This window comes from Ruditapes philippinarum, unplaced genomic scaffold (genome assembly GCF_026571515.1).
Source record: "Ruditapes philippinarum isolate M1 unplaced genomic scaffold, ASM2657151v2 ctg3398_1_1_1_1, whole genome shotgun sequence".
Lineage (NCBI taxonomy): Eukaryota > Metazoa > Mollusca > Bivalvia > Venerida > Veneridae > Ruditapes > Ruditapes philippinarum.
In genome coordinates, this window is record NW_026852538.1 from 80358 (window position 1) to 103589 (window position 23232).

Here is a 23232-nt window from a genome sequence, read left to right on the forward strand (position 1 = left end):
TTAGCAGCCTCTAAAGTCGGTCTTTTAAAATTCATTTTTCAAAAATATATATACTTCTTGACAAATAAAAGCAAAAGATTAGTGTCATAATCAACATTTTGTATTCCTAAAAGAAATTCTATTCTTGTCAAATATAAATGAGTATTTTCAAAAGACCATGAATCATATCAAAAACAACTTCACAGTCCCAAAAAAGGTGTTCTAAGCTTTCAGAAAATTTGTTGCAAAAACTGCAGTTTGGATTATCTTTGTATTGTATCTTATACAAAAGTTCGTTTGTGCCAAGTATTCTGTATATAATTCTGTATTGAAACCATTGTAAATTCGTGTTTTTGTGGTTTTAAAAATAAGTGAAAAAATGTATTTCATTCTTAATCTTCAAATTTAATATTAAGTTTTTGTTCCCATTTAAGTTTACAAACAGCTGTACAGTTATTTGATTTTAATATATTATGCATAGGTTGTGAACCCTTTTCATTTTTTAAATCTGAGAGAGTATTGGTGGAATATAAGGTCTTGAAATATATTTTTAATTACTTATAGAATAACCAACACTTTTAATATATTTAACTACTGCGTTACATATGCCTTGAAAATGCAAAGAATTAGCACTCAAATTATAAATTTTATTTAATTCATGTATCTCATATAAATCCCCATTCATGCTAAACAAGTCACCTATACACTGGACATCAGCATTAAACCATGACTTTAACTAGAAATGTGTCATCATGCCACGGATGCCCTCGCATGCAGCCAAAATTCCAGATGTTATAATTTTTAGTTCCAAATTTGTTTGCACAAATTGTTTTTTTATTTTTAAGTTCAAAGCCCTTAAAACTTTTCAATGTTAACACAAACCATTTCCATACAATGTTCAAGGCACTGAAATTATTCAGTCTTAACCTTTTGAAAATAGCATATTTCATATATGTAGCCAAAATAATGGCTACATACATTTCCACAAAAGTATGAGTGCTGAAACTAAAGGTTCAAAATTTTTCCATCATTCAAGAAAGATAAGTTTGTCCAAAATCATTGAACCACGACCAAATTCAAACTTAAACTGCTTAATTCTAAGATGTATCTATATTATTTTCAAAGTGAAAGGGACATAACTCTCCGAAAAAATCATTGAACCTTGACCAAATTCCAACTTGACCTACCCATTCCTTTGACATATCCATATGTCAAATTTGAGTTGAATATGTAACACTGTTGGGTAGATAATGTATTGATCAGAAACTGTAAATTTCATATTATTTTCAAAGTGAAAGGGGCTTCACTCTGCCAAAAATCATTGAACCATGACCAAATTCGAACTTGGCCTGGGCATTCCAAAAACATATCCATATGTCAAATTTGAGTTGAATGTGTTGTACCGGTGGGGAGATAATAAACAGAAACTTAAAATTTCATATTATTTTCAAAGTGAAAGGTGCAGAACTATGCAAAAATCATTGAACCGTGACCAAATTTGAACTTGACCTGCGCATTCCTTTGACATATCCATATGTCAAGTTTGAGTTGAATGTGTTGTACCTTTGGGGAGATAATGAACGGAAACTGAAAATTTCATATTATTTTCAAAATGAAAGGGGCATAACTCTGCCAAAAATCTTCGAACCATGACCAGATTCAATCTTGACCTGTATTTTATCATGACATATCCATATGTCAAATTTGAGTTGAATGTGTTGTACCGTTGGGGAGATAATGAACGGAAACTGAAAATTTCATATTATTTTCAAAGTGAAAGGGCAAGACCTCCATCATTTTTATTTTTTATCAAAACGTCTTTTTTAACTTTGCACGGACCTTGCCATATAAAATCAGAGAATAAAGTTTCTATTTGTTGAATATTAGATTTTGAAGGATTAGGCAAAGAAACAAACAAGTGATTAAAGACTGACAGTATAAGAGTTTTAATGACAATTATTCTTCAAGTTGGTGTAATTAATCTTCTCTGCCACATTTTAAAAATATTTTCTGCTTTTGCAACTTTAGATTTGTAGTATAACTCTATCATTTTTGACAAATTTACATGATTGAAACTTAAAGCCAAGTATATCAAAATTTTGCTGATTCCAAGATCAGATTTCCATTTTGTTTATATACTATTTGCACTTAATTTTTCTTTTCCAATCAAGACGACTTTTGTTTTGTCAAAATTAACTTTCAAACCAGAAATAAAAGTAAAAGTGGACAATGTGTCTAAGGTTTCATTTAAAGAAGAGGCCGAACCACCAGAATGATTGAAGTATCATCTGCGAATTGAGAAAGCTTATGTTCTACCATATTCATTTTAATTCCTTTAATATTGTTTTTGACCTAATTTTCTGCAAAGTATTTCAGCACATAAAATGAAAATATAACAACTTAACGGATCACCCTGCCGGCACCAACGCTGAATGCTAAAGAACTTTGATAAAAATCCATTTTGACATATTGCTGAAATCCCATCTTTAAAGAAAATGCTAAACCATCTTTTGATGTCTTCTCCAAAACTAAAAAGTGACCACGTTTTATCTACAAAAACCCAAAAGACAAAGAATCAAAAGCCTTCTCGAAATCGATAAGAAATAAAAGCCCAGAAATGTTATTCTCCTCTGTATATTGCATTATATCATAAATTAGTCTTCTATTTTCTCCTAAAAATCTGCCCTTTATAAATCCTGTTTGGTCAGTGTTAATAAGTATGTCTAAAAGTATTTTTATTCTATTCGCTATGCATCCAGAACCAATTTTATAAATTGTATTAAGCAGTGATATCGGTCGCCAATTTTTTAAAAATTGTTTTGGCTTATCACCTGTAGGGATACATGTTATTATACCCTGTGTTTGTGTTACAGATAAGTTTTCGAATATAAAAGCATGGTTTAGAGCCCTGCAAACAAATACGCCAATTCTGTTCCAAAAACATTTATAAAATTCTGCTGAAAATCCAGATGAGCCTGAACTTTTATTATTTTTCATATTCTTTAAAACGGTTGATGCTTCTTCTAGTCTGATTTTACCCTCGAGGGATTTCAACTCTGTATTTGATAATGTTGGAATGTTTATATCTTTAACGAAGTTTAAAAACATGTTATCCTCTAAGCCATGTGAGGTACACGTTTATAATGATTCATAAAAAATGCAGTTTCGTTTTAATTTTCTTCTTGTTTTGTTATTAAAGTACCGTCGTTTTTCATGATTTTTTAGATACATTTATTGATATAATTGCTTTTTCAAGATAACTTAATAATTAACTTGGTTTCTCTTCATCGATTACCCAGTCCACTTTTGATCTCAAAATGTAACCTTGAAACTTATTTTCTTGTATAATATTTAATTCGTTACGCAGCTGTTCGAGTTTTTCATTATTTTGAATAGTTTCAGAATTTTCTAGTATTTCAATATCTTTTTTTTTGTCTGTATTTCCCTTTTATTACTTGCTTTTTTTCTTATAAGAACCGTAGGATATGGATTTACTTCTTATTTCCATTAATAAAGATTCTAAAAGTAACTGATCGTTTTTTACAAATTGTATATCCTCGTTTGAACACTTTCAATTGTTTCGAAATTATTAAAAAGGTATGGCATATTGCTTTTTAACGTCTTCATTTTTTTATTTATTTCATTAACATATTGAATATCTCTAAGTAGAGAATTGTTCTGTTTCCAGAGCCCTTTACCATGCTTAAAATCATTAAATTTTAAGTGCATTATAATAATTGAATGATCAGACTGAAAACTAGGTTCGATAAAAACATTTTCACAGTATGGTAACATAAAAGAAGATAAAATAAAGAAATCGAGTCTAGCTTGTTGCAGTGGGTTTGCCTTTCGCCAAGTATATCCCTTTATTTCAGGTTGAAATTCCCTAAAAAGGATCAGTTAGACTTTTTTCCATGTGTTTCAAAAGAGTTGATCTTGCACTTTTATTATTTATATTCTTATAGTTATAATAATCTTAATCAGGATTTTGCACTTAATTGAAATCACCACAAATGCAATACGAGTCATTTCCTATATTCTCAACGACCTTGAAAATGTTCTCATAAAAGGACGGATTGTCGGAGTTCGGTCCGTATAACGATACTTAAGTAAATCTTATTTCTCCAACAGATAAGTCCAGTATGACATAATTTCCAAAATCATCAACTATACTTGTATGTATCTTGTAATATAGTGACTTTGAGAAACATATTGCAACTCCCCTAGAATTTGAAGATGAACAACTTAAAAAACATTCCGCATTCCACTGAGTATAAATGGTATTAAATTGAATGCCATGCCTTAATACTTCATAAATAGTTAACAAAATACCTGTTTAAACGAAGCACACCGATAATTGTATTCATCTTCACTTCTGAGTATAAATGGTATTAAATTGAATGCCATGCTTTAATACTTCACAAATAGTTAAAAAAAATACCTGTTTCAACGAAGCACACCGATAATTGTATTCATCTTCACTTCTTTGTTATGAAATACGAGTTTATGTTACAAAATTTCTCAATTTTCTTCTACGTCATGACGGACGCTTTGTCATACTTCCGGTTTAGTTCTATTTATAATCTCAACTCGAGGTCAGATTGATAAAGATGTTTTCTGAGGCAAAGTTTTTTATGGACTGATTGGTATGCATTATTTAATGATTTGAATCGTATGTTTGTTCTCAGAATGAAATGTTATGACATAATTCGTTCATCAGTAAGAACGGTGTAGACGATGTTGAAATATATGATTTTCCCGCACACCGGAAGGATACAAAAAGTTATATCCGTACTGTAAATTAAACTTTTATTTTAATCAACTAGTTTTTGTGGAAAAAACAACATTTTTTGTTCAGTTTCGTTTCTTTGTGCAATATCTTACACAATAAAATGTGCAAGTCATTGTCAAGAACCGAAATATTTTACATTGTATTTCGGAAATGGCACAGTCTTCCTTTCTGATGGTGTTACGAAATTAATGGAAGAATCCATTATTGAATGGGAAAATCAACTTCACTGTAGCTCTCAAATTTATTCTATTCTGATTTACTCTGTTTTAAATAAACATTCACATTCAACAAACTTTTCATCTTTCTTATGCTTTAACAGAAAAATCTTCATGACAATGTCTGTTGAGACAAAAATACAAGATACACTATCTCAATTTATCCCTACAAAGAAATTTTATATAACCTTGCAATAAAAAGAACCTTTAACCACCAAAACAGAGACCAATTTTCAACTGTAGATCATAATTTGAATATACTTTGTAGAAACTAACAAGCTTATGCCTTTTGAGAAATATCTAAGCTCTAGCCATTTCCCTTTTGAAGTATAAGATATTTTAAGGTTTTTTTAGTTGTCATAGCAACCAGAGTTTACCATGGAATGGAATTCTTTGAACAATCTTGATAGAGCTTTATACAAAGAGTATTCCTGCCAAGTTTCATTAATATTGGCCGAGTGGTATTGTAGAAGATGTCGTTTGAATTAAATGTGGACGGTCGCCGGACGACGGACACATTTGGTTGGCCATCCTTAAAGCTCACCTGCACTTTGTGCAAGGTGAGCTAAAAACAGCTATGCTATGTTTTTGCTTTTGTCCTACAAAGCGTGTATTCATATTGGTTATATAATTTTATTGCTATATTTTCTGTGAGTCTCACGTCAGCAAAATATAAGCGGGAAACTTTATTTATGACGGGAATAATTACTTACATTGGGCTTTCATAGGCTCTCCCATTAAATACAAGAAATTTTGCATAGTTGACAGTAATAAACATGTTTTGCTATATTTATGGTTCATTTATGCACTATTCTGTTCTTTGCATGTTTAAAATAACAAAGGCTGTTCAACGTTATCAAGTTTGAGTGCTGTTTTTAATTCAAAATTAATGAAAACATTTTAAGAAGAACTGATATTTTTGTTGCAAGCTGAAAGTTTATGTTTACGATTAGTTAAAGAAAATTAAAAAAAAACGTGTCTGGAACAAGCTCTATGAATATATCTTAAAAGCTGTATTGTATATGTATTTGTTTTATGTATAACTATAAGTTATATTTATATTTTAACTGTTGTTTAAAATATAACTGCATTTAGGGAAACATACATTTACGTTTACTTTTCCAAAAAAGAAACTTAATTTCAATCCATGTTTTTTAAACGGGAAATATCTGCAACAGTTGAAATCACATTTCTCTGATCATTTTATAATATTTCGCCCAATCTTATACTAGTATGTCACCTTTCAGTTTGTTGAGTGCATTTTGACAGCAAATTTTATTGGGTGCGTTTACCTGCAACCATTACCTTGGATAGTTTTATTTTAGCTGTACATGTATTTTGTTTGCATTGGCTGAACTAGTTCAAATAAGCTGATAATTTCTTTTTTGGAGAGTCAGATGTCAAAAACGGTAGTGTGAAGCTACATTCCGTTAATTTCTCCAGCATTTTTATGCCATATAAAATAATGTAAGATTTTAACATGCGTCAACATTGTTTTACTTAAAATAAGGTTGAGGAATCGATTGTCTGTAATATCACAATTTATGCATAGAATAAGCAAAATGAATTCGAAAGTTTACACGCCATATCACATCAAATCTGGCACCGATACCACAAATAACCTCCTGCAAACTGTTTCACCAATAAATACAGTTTATTATCATTATAATGATACAATTTCCATTTGCTAAATAATGATAAATTTCTGTCTGCACATTGGAAAAAATACATATGCCACTGATTTTAATGATTTATTGTTTAGATATTTTGTAACTACGGACATGTGTGGTTATATAAGTGTGCATCTTTTCTCGGACTGCGCATTATTTCTCAACAGCTGTGTCGTGCTCAAAACTGATGTGTGTCTCCTGCATTTTAATTTATATATTTATTCTTACCTCAACACAATTTTTCATAATCTGAACTGAATAGAAAGAAAATGAATTTCATGCATTTGGACGAGGATATAATTGAGGAGTACAAAATCCTATTCTTAGTTGTATAAGACAGGTAACAGCTAGAATCCAAAGTGAATAACGTTTATGACTTACGAGTTTATTAAATTCATTTATAAAGTTTGATTAAAGATAATTCAGATACATGTAATCATTGTATAATACATTTTTATATAGTATTTTAAAAAATTTTGATAATAAATATGCGATAGAAGTTTTGTCTAGTAAACGGTACAATTAATAAAACTCTTTTCCATATTTTCTTCATCTGAAATAAATTAAATATATTAATTAATCTATTTCAATGTTGACTACGAACATTTTTGTCAGGTTTTTTATTAGGGTGTTAAATGGTTAACTAAACAAGGAATATATTCGTCCATCTTACTTAAAGCTAAAACAAGATTCTAGTTATCATTCCCATTAAGGTAATTCCTAGTAGTAGTCTTAAACTTTACATAATTACAATTATAAAAATTATTGTGCTACAACTGAGGAGGATTTACCATCCTGGTTTGGAAATATAAATATTTTAAGTTGTAAAGCCACCATATGTTTACCTATTTAACACTTAAAAAGCATAAAATTTTATTTATTTCTTGATTCAAGATTTTTTTGAATGTAAGCCTTAATTAAAAAACGAAAAGACTTTGCGGGTTTAACATGGAATCAGATAAAAATGTTAATAACAAGTGCCGATAAAAAGTGTAAAATGGCCAATAAATGTTATATATAATATTTCTATTCAATTCCTAATAATTGCTATGGTAGCTTATGTAGTTCGTTTTATTGTATTACCATATTAAATAATGTACATTCATTTTATCAGAGTGAAGCCAAAGCTTCTCGTCAAAAAGAAATGACTGAGTGAAACAGTGTCGATTTGATATTTTATAACCATTTGTTATTCATATTTTATATCTTTTGACACGCGGTATTATTACATGAAATAGTAAAGAACTATACAGTCAAGTTGTTTCAAGCCAAAACGAAATATCCCAGTGAACTTGGGCTTAAATAAACGTTACCTTGAATTTGTTTTCTGTGTATTTTTGCTATTGCGATTCCATCATCTACTTTCTCTCTTTCCCATAACGTGATAGCAGTCATTCATACTTAAACATAATTTCTACCTGGCCACATTTATAAGAACACTTAGAAGAAACTTGGTGCTACTACATAAATATCATAGTTTATTTTTACCTCTTTTGACCTCCTCCAATTCTGAAATAAATTAAAATGAAACAAATGATATATATTTGTAAGAAGATGAACATGAAATTTAAATACAGTAACTGTTAAATTAATGTATTATGATTGTTCTTTCTTATTTTCAAAGTATTAATTTCAAGGTAATATTTAGCTAGAGTAACTGTCCAAATATTATTTATCAAAATTAATAAAAGATAGAAAAGATGATTTCGTCAGACATTAAGCTGTTAAGCGCAAATGAAAGCTTTCCAAAGTGATAATCATCATAGCAGAGAAATGTTTAACTATTTTAGTGTTGTAAGTAATGTTTCGATATTCCAACAAAAATGTGCGTTTAACAACAAACTCACAAATGCATAAAATTTAATTGCTGCGTAGTTACTAATTCAATGCATATCCATATTAATTTTGTGTTTAATAATCATTTTGGAAATAATATTAATTTTAATTATTCATCACTGCTGAATATTTTAGAAAAGGCAAGCTTTCTTTCTTTTGGCATCCAATAGATTTTTGTGAGCCTATTCATATCGATATCAAATGCAAAAGTATTTACATTTAGGCATAAGGTATATTCGACTATTTTGGCTTACATTTATCGGCTAATCAGTAAAAAATTTGAATTTCATACATTTTCAATGTTTAACTATTTTGTTTTCTTAGTAACGATATTCTAATTTTACTATAATTTAGATATGTGTGAACGAACAAAATTATGTTTGAATTTAATGAATAATATCGGCCTGAGAGGTATATATCGGCTATTTAACACCGGTTTAGAGTTTTGATGAGTACGAATTGACCACGAAGGCCGTAGGTCTGAGTGGTTAATTTTGTCGCATCAAAACGATAAAACCGGTGTTAAATAGCCGATATACACCTCTCCGGCCGATGTTATTTCGATTCTAACACGATAAAATAAGGAAAATCACTAATGTTATTTTTCAAGCGGAAATAACTTTCGTTGCCGATTTTCGTATAACGCTGTTCTATTTCCGCACCCTACTGTTGCGAAGATATAGAAATAATCAAACAAAAGAAATGATAACAGAAAAAAACACGTTATTTTATCAAGTTTACAACAATTAAAACTTACGTCGTATTGTGTTTACATCAGTGCCTCTTTTATCATTCTTGTATGTATGAAATAACGTCAGCTTGTTTATGAATGAGTTGTTTACTTAGGATGACGTCATTACGCTGCTTACGGATTGACGCCGTTTTGACAATTGTTTTTTAACTGATATGAATCTAATATGTGGCGGATATTATTTCGTATTGTATGAAAAGAAAACATTATACGAACTGAAAATATGAATAAAAATGCTTTTTATTGTTGCTTTAAAAAATGCTTTGTAATCTATACTATCGAGGGTGAAAACATAACAGCGCATATACAAGTAGTCTCTAACTGGTGTTTATTGGCAGTTTAACACCAGTTTCTTCCTTCTTTGTCTATAGTGACAAAATATCGTCATGAGTGTTAGAATAATGTATTCAGTTGCTTGATTGGATAATGACCTTAGCCACAATTTAATCGGTATTCAATTTCAAACACTACATGTGCTGGAATCAATATAAAAACACTGAAATGAATGCGGAAAGTTTTTACAACTGTCAAACGACACGGGACACCTGCTGCTTAAGCAAAATATAAAGAAAAGGATGGATCCCACACAAGCAATGAAAACCACAAAATTGTTAAGACTCGAATTGATTGAGTCTGTTTATGGGAGAATATGTGAAAAAGCAACATTTACAATCTAGTATGTATTTATTATTATCATGATTGTTTTAAAGTTAATGAAATTTTTAACGGTACCTAAATACATTTTAAATACATGTTAATGCAGTCCACATCGTATACGCGCAAATCGTTTTAAAACACTTTTGACACATGACTAGCCATGATACCGGTTGTGTGAAAGACATTGTTCCGAAACTAATATGTGACGATCTATATTAGACCTGTTATCTATTGCTTTGATCATACCTATTTAGCAGAAATGCATACAAAATTTCAATATTTTATGCTTAAAGTTGTATGCTAAGTTTGCATATAGACATATAGCAGAATGAAAACTACTCAATAGAATGGTTGAAACTTTACATTACAAAACAAGAAAAGCATTGATGCAAAGCATCAAAGGCGACGCCAAAAAAATTGATCAAGTTTGCACCTAAATACTGAACAGAAGATGTGTACTTTATAGCAGTACCATTACATGTAACACGGAGGCTAGGCCCAGCTAGGCTCTGTCTTGCCAAGATACAATGACAATTTTTAGTCAGTTAACAAATCACTAATAAAACTTTTGCCCTAAGAGAGAATTTCTTCAGATTTATTTTACCAGATACAAAGATATATGAGTTTACAGCATATAATAAAAGCTTATTGCTTAGGGTTGCAGACATGTCATTGACATAAATTAGCCATAAAAGAGGACCTAAATGAACCTTGGGGGAACACCATTGGTACCCGTAGCTGTAGTAGTATTCACATCCACCAGCTGCTGTCTATCAGAAATAAGACTTGAACCATGTAAGAATGTCATTGCCTATGGCAGATGCTTGAAGTTTCATGAAGAAGAAGAACCTCTTGATGTGCAGTATAGTGTGATCAACTGTATCAAGTGTCTTTTGTAGATCTAAAGTATCATGCATACAATACTGCCTTTGTCCATTTCAAATTTAATACAATATGTTAAATGAATCAAACCTTTTTCAGTTGAAAATAACACTTCTAAACCCTGACTGAAACTGCTTGACCATGACTCGAACCAATAACTGTCAGAAAATCAACTGAGCTAACCGGCAAGCTACACATTTTCTCTTTAATAATGAACAGTTCTAAACGACAACATATTTTCCAACATATCTACTCTATGAAAAGTCTGTAGTTGGGTTGACTCTGGAGACCTGGAGGTTGAGACCGGTGTCCATCCATTACAAATTGATCAGACAGAAGCAGTCCTTTTCAAATCATGCATATGTTAGAAAAAAAAAGAATAACAATTCAGAATATGAAGTTTTGAGTTTTGAGACTTTATAAATTATATCGCTTGATCTAAGTTTAGGGACATTTTCTTCCCTTAAAGGACCAGTACTGACCTACTAGCACAGAGAGTGTGGAATATATATCTCTATTGCCATGCAACTTTCCGGTGGAATTGCATCATGAACCCTGCCATCACTAGTAATGGACACTCATTTAACCTCAATTCTGGATAGGTCATTATGTGACCTGCCAAATCTCCAGGCTAAGATTCCTTTAACTCTATTAAAGATATAATTATTAGCCAGCTAACACTGGGTATAAACCTTTAACCTGTATTCTAATCAATATATGTACAAGTAAAATGGTTTCCTGCGGTGAACATTTTAATGATATATATAAAGATATTTCTTTTAGCTATTTTCAACATTATTTGGGGTGGAGGGGATAAATAAACGTTTGTGTCAGGGATAAAGTTGAATAAACGATCACTATGGAAGAAGGTCTTTGGAAACTGGTGACCGTTGAAGACCGGAGAAGGTCGAGCATAAAACAATTATTTCTTTTTAAGAAAATGATTAAATAGGCCTTCATTTTATGAATAATTCCGAGCAAAAAATAAATAAAGTAAACACAATAGTTTACGCAAAAAATATCTCTATTTATTATGGCTGATGCCACTACGAATATTTTATTTTTGTAGATTTTCAGTATAAACAATTTATTGTTTGTAAAATTTGAGATAGATATTAAAAAAACATTGATAATTTTCAAACATATCATTCAAGTTTTTTCCAACTTTAACGGTAAAATAATAAGATAATAATAGAAAATTAGAAATAAACACCGATAAACACTTTCAGAACTAGCAGACGATCAGTAGAATTTCGAGTAAAGATAACGGATTGCGTATCTCGCTGTATAAATCGTATATAAAATGGTCTGACATATGGTAGGTTTAACAGTTAATTAAAATACTTTGAAGTCCAAAGATGTGTTGAATTTTATACAGTGACGAAACTAAGATCAAAAGCTTTCTTTTGGTGTAATACATTTATAAATCGGACATTTAATCACAACAAACTTGCGGTTGAAAAACAGCTTATTTTGTATTGTTTTAGCATAAGCGATATCGATTTTACTCGAAGATAAGGGAAGCAACTCGCATTTTTTCACTCGTTATTTACGTAGTGTTTACAGGTAAATCCGTAACGTACCGGCAAACGGAATTTAGCCAGGTTTTCGAAAAGGTCAATAAACCAATCATGTACGGTTTATAGATCACATGCTCCTCCATGTACCGAAAACAGGTCACGTGCTCCTCCATGCCTCAAAAGTGAAACGCGTACCAATACCCTGCGGTCTCCAGACCGCAGGGAATGATCATTTATAACTTCGAAAGAAAATGTCCTCCATCACTTTAATAATAACGCCATAACTGTAACTCCTTAAATACAGAAATATTATAAGTCTCATCATTTCCATATATCTACTAAGATATACATGTATTTACATAACATTAACAATTCCCAGTTTCTATTTAATAAATATGAAATTCAAACATTAACATTAACATTGGTACTAATGGATTGAATTCAAAATCAAGTAGAAAGAAAACTATAATGTATAAACTCTATTATAGATACTATTATTAGCCAGCTAACACTGGGTATAAACATCTATAACCTGTAGACCAATCAATACCTGTATTATTATTTTATATAAATTTAAATGCAAGTCTCATCCATCATAACTGTAAGTCTTTAAATACAGAAATATTTTAAGTCACATTTTATCCATACACTAAGATATACATATATGGATATAACATTAACAATTCCCAGTTTCCATTACAAATAAACATAAAATCCTATTAGCATTGGTAATTGGATGAAATTCATATGCATTATCTTGCAGAAAGAAAACTATAATGTGTAGTATAAAAGGAAGAAGTTTTTACGCTAATTTAATACCATATCAATTCCAAACCGTGGCCTTGTGGTGTAAGATAGGAAGAACAATGCTGATTTAAATGAATTGATAAAGATGTACGTTTTATTTTCAATTCTGTACGGTTACGTCCTAAGGCCACAGACTGATTTTTTAAATCTTTTATTAGGAAATGCTTTCGTGAGATTAGAGGTTACTATCACCCAACTATAGATACTTTTCGATAAAGACAAAGAAGGCAATGTCTCTTATAATTGTAACTTTACAGAAACACTTTTACCCCTCTAAGCATACCTATCAATTATTAGAGATACTTTCACCTTAATTTGACTTACGTATACCTTACATTTTTACAAATCTTGTTACCTATAGCCAATTACCTCTAGCGTAATTAGGAACGACATTCACATAATTAAAAGATGCCACAGGTAATTAAGTAATTATACAAGACATATCCGTAGCTTATTGAACATAATTATGACGCACATATAAAATAAGATAAGATATGAGAAAAAATAGAAATTCATTTACTATAGTGACATGTGTAAAATCAATGATGTGAATTCATAGTAACTGTATTGACATATATCCAAATGGACCTTTAAGTCTCCAAGTCACATTATATTGACAAATATCAAAGAGTCTTCATTAGTTTATTACAAATGGTTTGCAATATTACTGCGCAAATGTAATGATAGTTATTGTAAATGTATATTATATTATTCTATACGAGTTTATATTTTGAGCAATAAATTCAGATCAATATTGTTCTTCCTTTCTCACGTTACTAGGCCATTTGATAAGTATAAATATGGTATAAAATTGGCATTATAATGCGTTTTAATTTGCGTAATTACGCCTTTTGATTAGCATTACTACGCCTTCATTTGCGTTACTACGCCTTTTGATTTGCGTTATTGCGCTTTTTATTTCGCGTTAATACGCCTTTATTCTCGATACTACGCCTTTTGATTTGCGTTATAACGCCTTTTGGTTTACGTTACTACGCCTTTATTCGCGTTACTACGCCTTTAGATTTGCGTTATAACGCCTTTTGCTTCGCGTTATAACGCGAATAAAAGCGATATTACGCCTTTTGATTCGCGTAATAACGCCTTAATTCGCGTTATTACGCCTTTTGATTCGCGTTATAACGTCTTTATTCGAGTTATTACGCCTTATTTGATTCGCGTTATAACGCCTATATTCGGGTTACTTCGCCTTTATTTGCGTTTATACGCCTTTTCGCGTTATTACGCCTTTTGATTTGCGTAATTACGCCTTTATTCGCGTTATTACGCCTTTTGATTCGCGTTATAACTCCTTTATTCGCGTTATTACGCCTTATTTTATTCGCGTTATAACGCCTTTATTTGCGTTACTTCGCCTTTATTTGCGTTTCTACGCCTTTTTCGCGTTTTTACTCCTTTTGATTTGCGTAATTACGCCTTTATTCGCGTTATAACGCCTTTGCATTTTATTTGACACTATCATGCTTTCGTAGATACATGTATGCATTGTATAATTTATTTTTATATAGTATTTTATAAATTATTGATAATAAATATGCAGTAGAAGTTTTGTCTAGTAAACAGTACAATTAATTAAACTCTTTTCCATATTTTCTTTATCTGTAATAAATTAAATAATATATTAATTAATCTATTTCAATGTTGACTACGAACATTTTTTTCAGGTTTTTTATAAGGGTGTCAAATGGTTAACTAAACAAGGAATATATTCGTCCATCTTACTTAAGACTTAAACAAGATTCTAGTTATCATTCCCCATGTTCCCATTAAGGTAATTCCCAGCAGTAGTCTAAAACGTTACATTATTAAACTTTATATTATTAAACTTTATCTTATTTTTAACATAAACTAAAAAAATAATAAAAGTTTAACTCTTGTTTGAAACAAATGAATAGATGATTTAATTGTATTATTTGCACCAGTTCAATAGAACATTTCACATATCAAGTTTTAATTATTTCATTTTAATTGAGCATAAGAAGAGGACAGAAACTACCATAGTTAAAATGTTAATAACAAGTGCCGATAAAAAGTGTAAAATGGCCAATAAATGTTATATATAATATTTCTATTCAATTCATAATAATTGCTACGGTAGCTTATGTAGTTCTTTTTGTTGTATTACTATATTAAATAATGTACATTTTATCAGATTGAAGCCAAAGCTTCTCGTCCAATAGAAATGACTAAGTGAAACAGTGTCGATTTGATGTTTTATAAGCATTTGTTATTCATATTTTATATCTTTTGACACGCTGTATTATTACATGAAATAGTAAAGAACTATACAGTCAAGTTGTTTTAAGCCAAAACGAAATATCCCAGTGAACTTGGGCTTAAAAAAACGTTACCTTGAATTTGTTTTCTGTGTATTTTGCTATTGCAATTTTATCATCTACTTTCTCTCTTTCCCATTACTTGATAGCAGTCCTTCATACTTAAATATAACTTCTACCTGGCCACATTTACAAGAACACTTAGAAGAAACTTGGTGCTACTATAAAAATATAGTTTATTTCTTACCTCTCTTGAGCTCCTCCAATTCTGAAATAAATTAAAATGAAACAAATAATATATATTTGTAAGAAGATGAACATGCAATTTAAATACAGTATCTGTTAAATTAATGTATTATGATTGTTCTTTTTTATTTTCAAAAAGTTAATTTCAAGGTAACATTTAGCTAGAGTAACTGTCCAAATATTATTTATCAAAATTAAAAATAGATCGAAAAGATGATTTCGTCAACCATTAAGCTGTTAAGCGCAAATGAAAGCTTTCCAAAGTGATAATAATCATAGCAGTGAAATTTTTAACTATTTTAGTTTTGTAAGTAATGTTTCGATATTCCAACAAAAATATGCGTTTAACAACAAACTCACAAATGCATAAAATTTAATTGCTGCGTAGTTACTAATTCAATGCATATCCATATTAATTTTGTGTTTAATAATCATTTTGAAAATAATATTAATATTTATTATTCATCACTGCTGAATATTTCAGAAATAGCAAGCTTTCTTTCTTTTGGCATCCAATAGATTTTTGTGAGCCTATTCATATTAATGTCAAATGCAAAGTATTTACATCTAGGCATGAAGTATATTCGACTATTTTGGCTTATATTTATCGGTTAATAAGTAAAACATTTGAATGTCATATATTTTCAATCTTTAACTATTTTGTTTTCTTAGTAACGATATTCTCATTTTACTATAAATTAGATACATGCGTGAAAGAACAAAACTATGTATGAATTTAAGAAATAATATCGGCCTGATGTGTATATCGGCTATTTTACACCAGTTTGGAGTTTTGATGAGTACCAATTGACCACGAAGGCCGTAGGCCTGAGTGTTTAATTTTGTCGCATCAAAACGATAAAACCATGAAAACCGGTGTTAAATAGCCGATATACACCTCTCAGGCCGATGTTATTTCGATTCTTACACGATAAAATAAGGAAAATCTTCAAGCGGAAAAAAACTTCCGGTGCCGATTTTCGTATAACGCTGTTGCGTAACTGATATGGATCTAATATGTGGCGGATATTACTCCGGTATTGTATGAAAAGAAAACATTATACGAACTTAAAATATAAATAAAAATGCTTTTTATTGTTGCGTTAAAAATGTTTTGTTAACTATACTATCGACGGTGAAAACATAACAGCACATAGACAAGTAGTCTCTAACCGGTGTTTATTGGCAGTTTAACACAAGTCTTTATATGTATATGTTAAGCAACATTCAAATTTTTTATGTATCTGATTTATGTTCTAAAATGGTATCTCAGGTCGATCTTAAGCTATTGCAATAATATTTAGATTCAATTCACCAAACTTTACACTATGGTGTTGGTTATTTGCAATTCTTTGTTTAATTTGATTAAAAGAATGGAGACAAAAAACTTTGGAAAAAGTAACGCATAATAATAGAACCTTCGTTTGATTGAGTCTTTTGATAAGAGATTATGTTAATATGCAACAACTCCTATGACCCCTAGCACCAATTTAATCGGTATTTAGTTTCAAACACCTCATGTGCTGGAATCAATATTACAACACTGAAATGAATGCGGAAAGATTTTTACAACTGTCACACGACACGGGACACCTGCTGCTAAAGCATAAAATAAAGAAAAGGATGGATCCCACTCAAGCAATGAAATCCACAAAATTGTAAAGACTTGAAATGATTGAGTCTGTTTATGGGAGGAAATGTGAATAAGCAACATTTAAAATCTCGTATGTATTTATTATTAGTATGATTGTTTTAAAGTTAATAAAAACTTTAACGGTACCTAAATACATATTAATTACATGGTAATGCAGTCCACATCGTTAACGCGCAAATCATTTTAAAACACTTTTGACACATGACCAGCCATGTTACCGGTTTTGTGAAAGACATTGTTCCGAAACTAATAGATGACGATCTATATTAGACCTGTTATCTATTGCTTTGATCATACCTATTTAGCAGAAATGCATACAAAATTTCAATATGTTATGCTTAAAGTTGTATGCTAAGTTTGCATATAGACATATAGCAGAATCAAAACTATTCAATAGAATTGTTGAAACTTTACATTACAAAAAAATTATTGACACAATTTTAAGCGAAAAAAAAATGTAAAGATTACCGGCCTTATTTTGAGTTATTTACCCTTCTTATTAAGGTAAGCAAGGCATAAATTTTCCTTTATTTTCCATGTACCTGACTTAATTTCATGTATTTATCTTATATTTCAAGAATTGATAATGAATAGTGCTTATCCTTTTCTTAAAATGATGTTAATTACGTTTCTAAAAAATGTGTTTATTCATTTGTTATTTAATCAACATATTTACTTTTATTTGTTAATATGTGATAATATGAATAGAAAGTTAAAATTAATTTTCTTATTAAACCAACGCTGTCTGTCAAAGAAACATGCTTCTGAATCATTAAAGTTCGCAAAGGTTAGATCACGTTTCATCGAGAGAAAATCCCAAGACTTGATAGACGTAATTCATATATCATGTCATGTGTATGTGTTGAAATCCCAACACTTGAGAGACATATTACATATATCTTGTGTCTGTGTTGAAATCCCAACACATCCAAACACTTCAGAGACTTCATACATATATCGTGTCAATATGTTTAAATCTTAACACTTGAGAGACATAATATATATCTTGTCTACATGTTGAAATTCCGACATTTGAGGGTCATTATAGAAATATCATGTCTAGATGTTAAAATCCAAACACTTCAGAGACATAATACATATATATTGTGTCTGTGTTGAAATCGAAACACTTGAGGGTCATAATAGAAATATCATGTTTAGATGTATAAATACCAACAGTTGAGAGACATAATACATATATCTTGTTTAAATGTTGAAATCCCAATACTTGAAGGTCATTATAGAAATATAATGTATAGACGTTAAAATTCCAACACTTGAGAGACATAACACATATATCTTGTTTATATGTTGAATTCTCAACACTTGAGGGTCATTATAGAAATATCATGTATAGACGATAAAATCCCAACACTTGAGAGACATAAAACATATATCCTGTTTATATGTTGAATTCCCAACACTTGAGGGCATCATAGAAATATCATGTCTAGACGTTAAAATCCCGAAACTTGAGAGACATAATACATATATCTTGTTTATATGTTGAATTCCCAACACTTGAGAGAGATAATACGTATATCATGTCTATATGTTGAAATCCAAACACTTAAGAGACATAATACATACATCTTGTCTATTTGTTGAAATCCCAACACTTGAGGGTCATTATAGAAATACCTGGTCTACACATTAAAATCTCAATACTTGAGAGACATAATACATTTATCTTGTTTATATGTTGAAATCCCAACACTTGAGGGACATAATAGAAATATTATGTCTTCAGGTTAAAATCCCAACACTTGAGAGACATAATACATATGTTTTGTTTATATGCTGAAATCCCAACACTTGAGGGACATTATAGAAATATCTTGTCTGGACGTTAAAATCCCAAGACTTGATAGACGTTATTCATATCATGTGTATGTGTTGAAATCTCAACACTTGAGAGACATATTAGATATATCTTGTGTCTGTGTTGAAATCCCAACACTTGAGAGATATAATACATATATCTTGTATATATGTTGAAATCCCAACACTCGAGAACACTTAATGAGTCATTATAGACGTTTTTACAAGACATATGTGTTTGTTCAGCAAAATAAAATGTAAATATAAATGTAAGTATTATTTTAATTATACTTCGTTTCTAATAGATTTTTAACAACTGTATCGCCAGTGTTATTTTACTTGATGTTTTTTGTCCGTTTACTTTCTTTATCGTTCGCGGGTGTCCTTTAGGCCCCCCTATATGCACGTAAGAATAGTTTTAGATGAAGACGTAAAAAGTCTAACTACCCATACCATTTATTGCAATATTTATACGAAGAAAGTTATTTTTGAAGCATAATGGAGTAACAAACATGAATTATCATATAAAATATAAATGTATCTATAATGAAACGTAATAAAAGTGACATTAAATTCAATCTTTTTTTAAAATTCTTTCAAAGTACTTTTAACTAAATTTATTAGATTTCCATTATCACGGATTTTAATTGTAAATTAAAACACGTGCCAATTATTATCAAGCTACCATCGCCAAATTAACCATCTGCTATTTATATCGTCCGTGTTTCGATCTTTCTCTATAACTATTGTGAGTGTTTAGACTCTGCCATTGTATACACTCAAGTGTTGGGATATTTTGTTCCTGAAGTGTTAAGATACAGCTAATTCGTTATTACGCCGCCGCGTAATAATCACACGCGTGGTAATATTACAATGCGTGTGATAATTACGATACACCGGTGCAATATGTAGCGTATTTTAATACCCCTGTTAAAATCGATTAATTCTTGAGAGTGATAAAGTTTTTATTTGAATCAAGTTTGCCTCTGTTAAAAACACTTATTTATGGAACTTTCTGGTTGAAGGTCAACAAGAAACTAAAACATCATTAATTTTCTAGTGCTTGTCCACATAGTCGAAAGTGACTTCAAGAACATATGGAAGCTACATCCAGGTCGATTTAAATATTCAGGGTAATAAAAATTTCAAAAAAGTGCAATAAGTGCTGTAAAAAAGTAAACTGGAATAACCTACGGAAAAGACAATTTCAAAATGATAAAACTATGTTATTACAAATTGTAAAAAAAAAAATTCTATCAATTTATTAAGAGTTGCAATTTATTGTTTGAATATGTTTGCATTTCATTTCCTGCAAAATTTTCAGGTCGTTATTTATTAGTTATTGCTTTTTGTCAAGGTTTTTTTCTTGGTTTCCATACATCTGACTGAAAAAGAGAATAAAAATAGCAAATTGAAACAGACAATATCCAAAAAATGTTGATGAATAGTTCTTGACAGCTTTTCATAGGGTTGACCAATGATTGCATTTATACTTTTGTACATAGACAGTAGTTAACAGCATAATTTTTTGCAACATTGACAATTATGAAACAGTACCAATTTGGGTATATTTAATTTAATGTATCAGTGATGTAATTATATTATATCAAGTGCAAACTCTAATTTTGTAAAGATATTGATAATCATATTTTGTAAAGGTAATTCCCTTTTCGTCTAATATCCACATGTTCGATTATCTTTTTACCATTCTTACCACCTTACAAGTTTATTTACAAGAAAAGCATTGATGCTAAGCATCAAAGGCCGTCCAAGCATGAAATGCAGCAAGTGCTGATGAACTAGTAGACATCTGATGACCGATATTCTTATATTTTTTCAATGGTTAATTGATTTTTACCAGAATTGTATAATATTTTTGAAAGGGTGGACAAAAGACATTATTCATCATGAACTTTGGTAGGCTTGCTAGAGATTAGAATATTAACACAGGAACTTGAAATTATATCAATATTAACGATAATATCCAAAATATACAGGTCTATTATATCCGAAATATACCCCCTAACTGGAATAAGTTTATTTAAGAGGTATTTTGGGATATTATCATTAATAGTGGTTATCTGATAAAATTTCAAGTTCATGTGGTATTTTCTTTGGAACATACAAAATAGTAGTCTCAATGAAAAAAGTCTGTTAATTGATTTATTGGAAGGTCAATGCACAGGTCAATTGCAGACGAAAGCTTCTGTTGTTAAAATGTCATAATATTCGGAAAATCAACATTCCACTCAAACTACTAGTATCATAAAATCGATTGCCTTCAAACAAAATTTAGAACGATTTGAACAGTGAATATGTTTTAAAGTATACTACTGCTAGACTGTCGCACAACGTTAATAGAAAAATTATAAAAGTTACATTTGTGTTTATTCTTATTTTAACGACATCTAATAAACCACTTCGCAAGTTTCATCAAATCTCTACAAAATGTTGACATTGTGTTAACCTGAAACACTTAAACAAATGTTCAAAAAAATTTATTCCATGCAGAACTTTAGTTGTCATTGCAACCGGCAGAAAAAAATATACTATATTAGAGCTTAAACTTAGACATTTGGAATGAAACATCTTGTAGTGCGAGTCTACCAAATTTGTCGACAAAAAAGCTCTGGGGTTAAAATTGAAACAGCCCCGGAAATAATTGATTTTCCTTTATTATATATATATAAGCAGAAACGCTAATTTAAATTTGCGGAATCTTTAGGCCTTGCGGCCTTCTTCAGAACACCATTGTTTTGTTTTGATATATTTGTAGATAAAATAATAATGTTTAAGAAATAACAATTTATGTATATTCGGTAGCACTTTCAATGCTTTCTTCGCATATCTTCAGCCAAAACTTTAATAAACATTCTATCACTCCACGTGATTTTATCACTATATACAAAGAAAGACAAAAACCGGTGTTAAACTGCCAATAAACACTGGCTAGGGACTACTTGTATATGCGGCTGTTACGTTTTCACCCTCGATTATATAGTTTACAAAACCTTTAGAGCAATAATAAAAAGCATTTTATTAATATTTTCACTTCTTTTAATGTTTTCTTTTAATACAATACCGAAATAATATCTCACATATACTAACGTCACATATTTGATCCATATCAGTTAATAAATAATTTGACAAAACGGCGCTAATCCGTAAGCAGCGTAATGACGTCATGACAAGTAAACAACTCATTCATAAACAAGCTGACGTTATTTCATACATACAAGAATGATAAATTGGGCACTGATGTAAACACTACGTAAGTTTTTATTGTTGAAAACATGATAAAATAACGCTATTTCATTTTATTTATTTTGTTTAAAAATTTCTATATCTTCGCAACAGTAGGGTGCGAAAATCGAACAGTGTTATACGAAAATCGGCACCGGAAGTTATTTACACTTGAAAAAATAACATTAGTGATCTTCCTTACTTTATCGTGTTAGAATCAAGATAATATCGGTCTTAGCGGAGTTTATCGGCTATTTAACACCGGTTTTGTCGTTTTGATGCGAAAATATTAACCACTCAAGCCTACGGCCTTCGTGGTTAATTTATACCCATCAAAACTCCAAACCGGTATTAAATAGCCGATAAACACCGCTAATACCGATATTATTTCTTAAATAAACATATAATTCTAACACTATCGGATTTATTTCAATATAAACAAAGAAGGCCCGAAGCGTGCATGATTCTATAACAATGCACTCGTCGTTCTGAATACCTCCCTGTGTATTAACACATTGATGGCGCCATTTTGTTTAAAAAATCTGATAAATAAAAACATTTTTTGTCGAATTTTGTTGTGAAAGCTATCTGGAATGAAAGAAAATGGTATAACTAAGAAAATGAATCCGAACACCAATATCTTTTATTCAGTCGTTAACGCTGTACAGACGTTTAATGTGTTGTTTACGTGACGTCACAATGTAGCGCCAAACAGCACGTGAAAAACAATCAAATCAAGTACGCTATTTTAATGTCGCAAACGAGTTAAGTTTTACATTTATTTCACTTTTAAAAATTTGTATTTCGCTTGAAAAATTACAGAGTGAAATAAAATAAACAAACAAAGTTTTACCAACGTTTT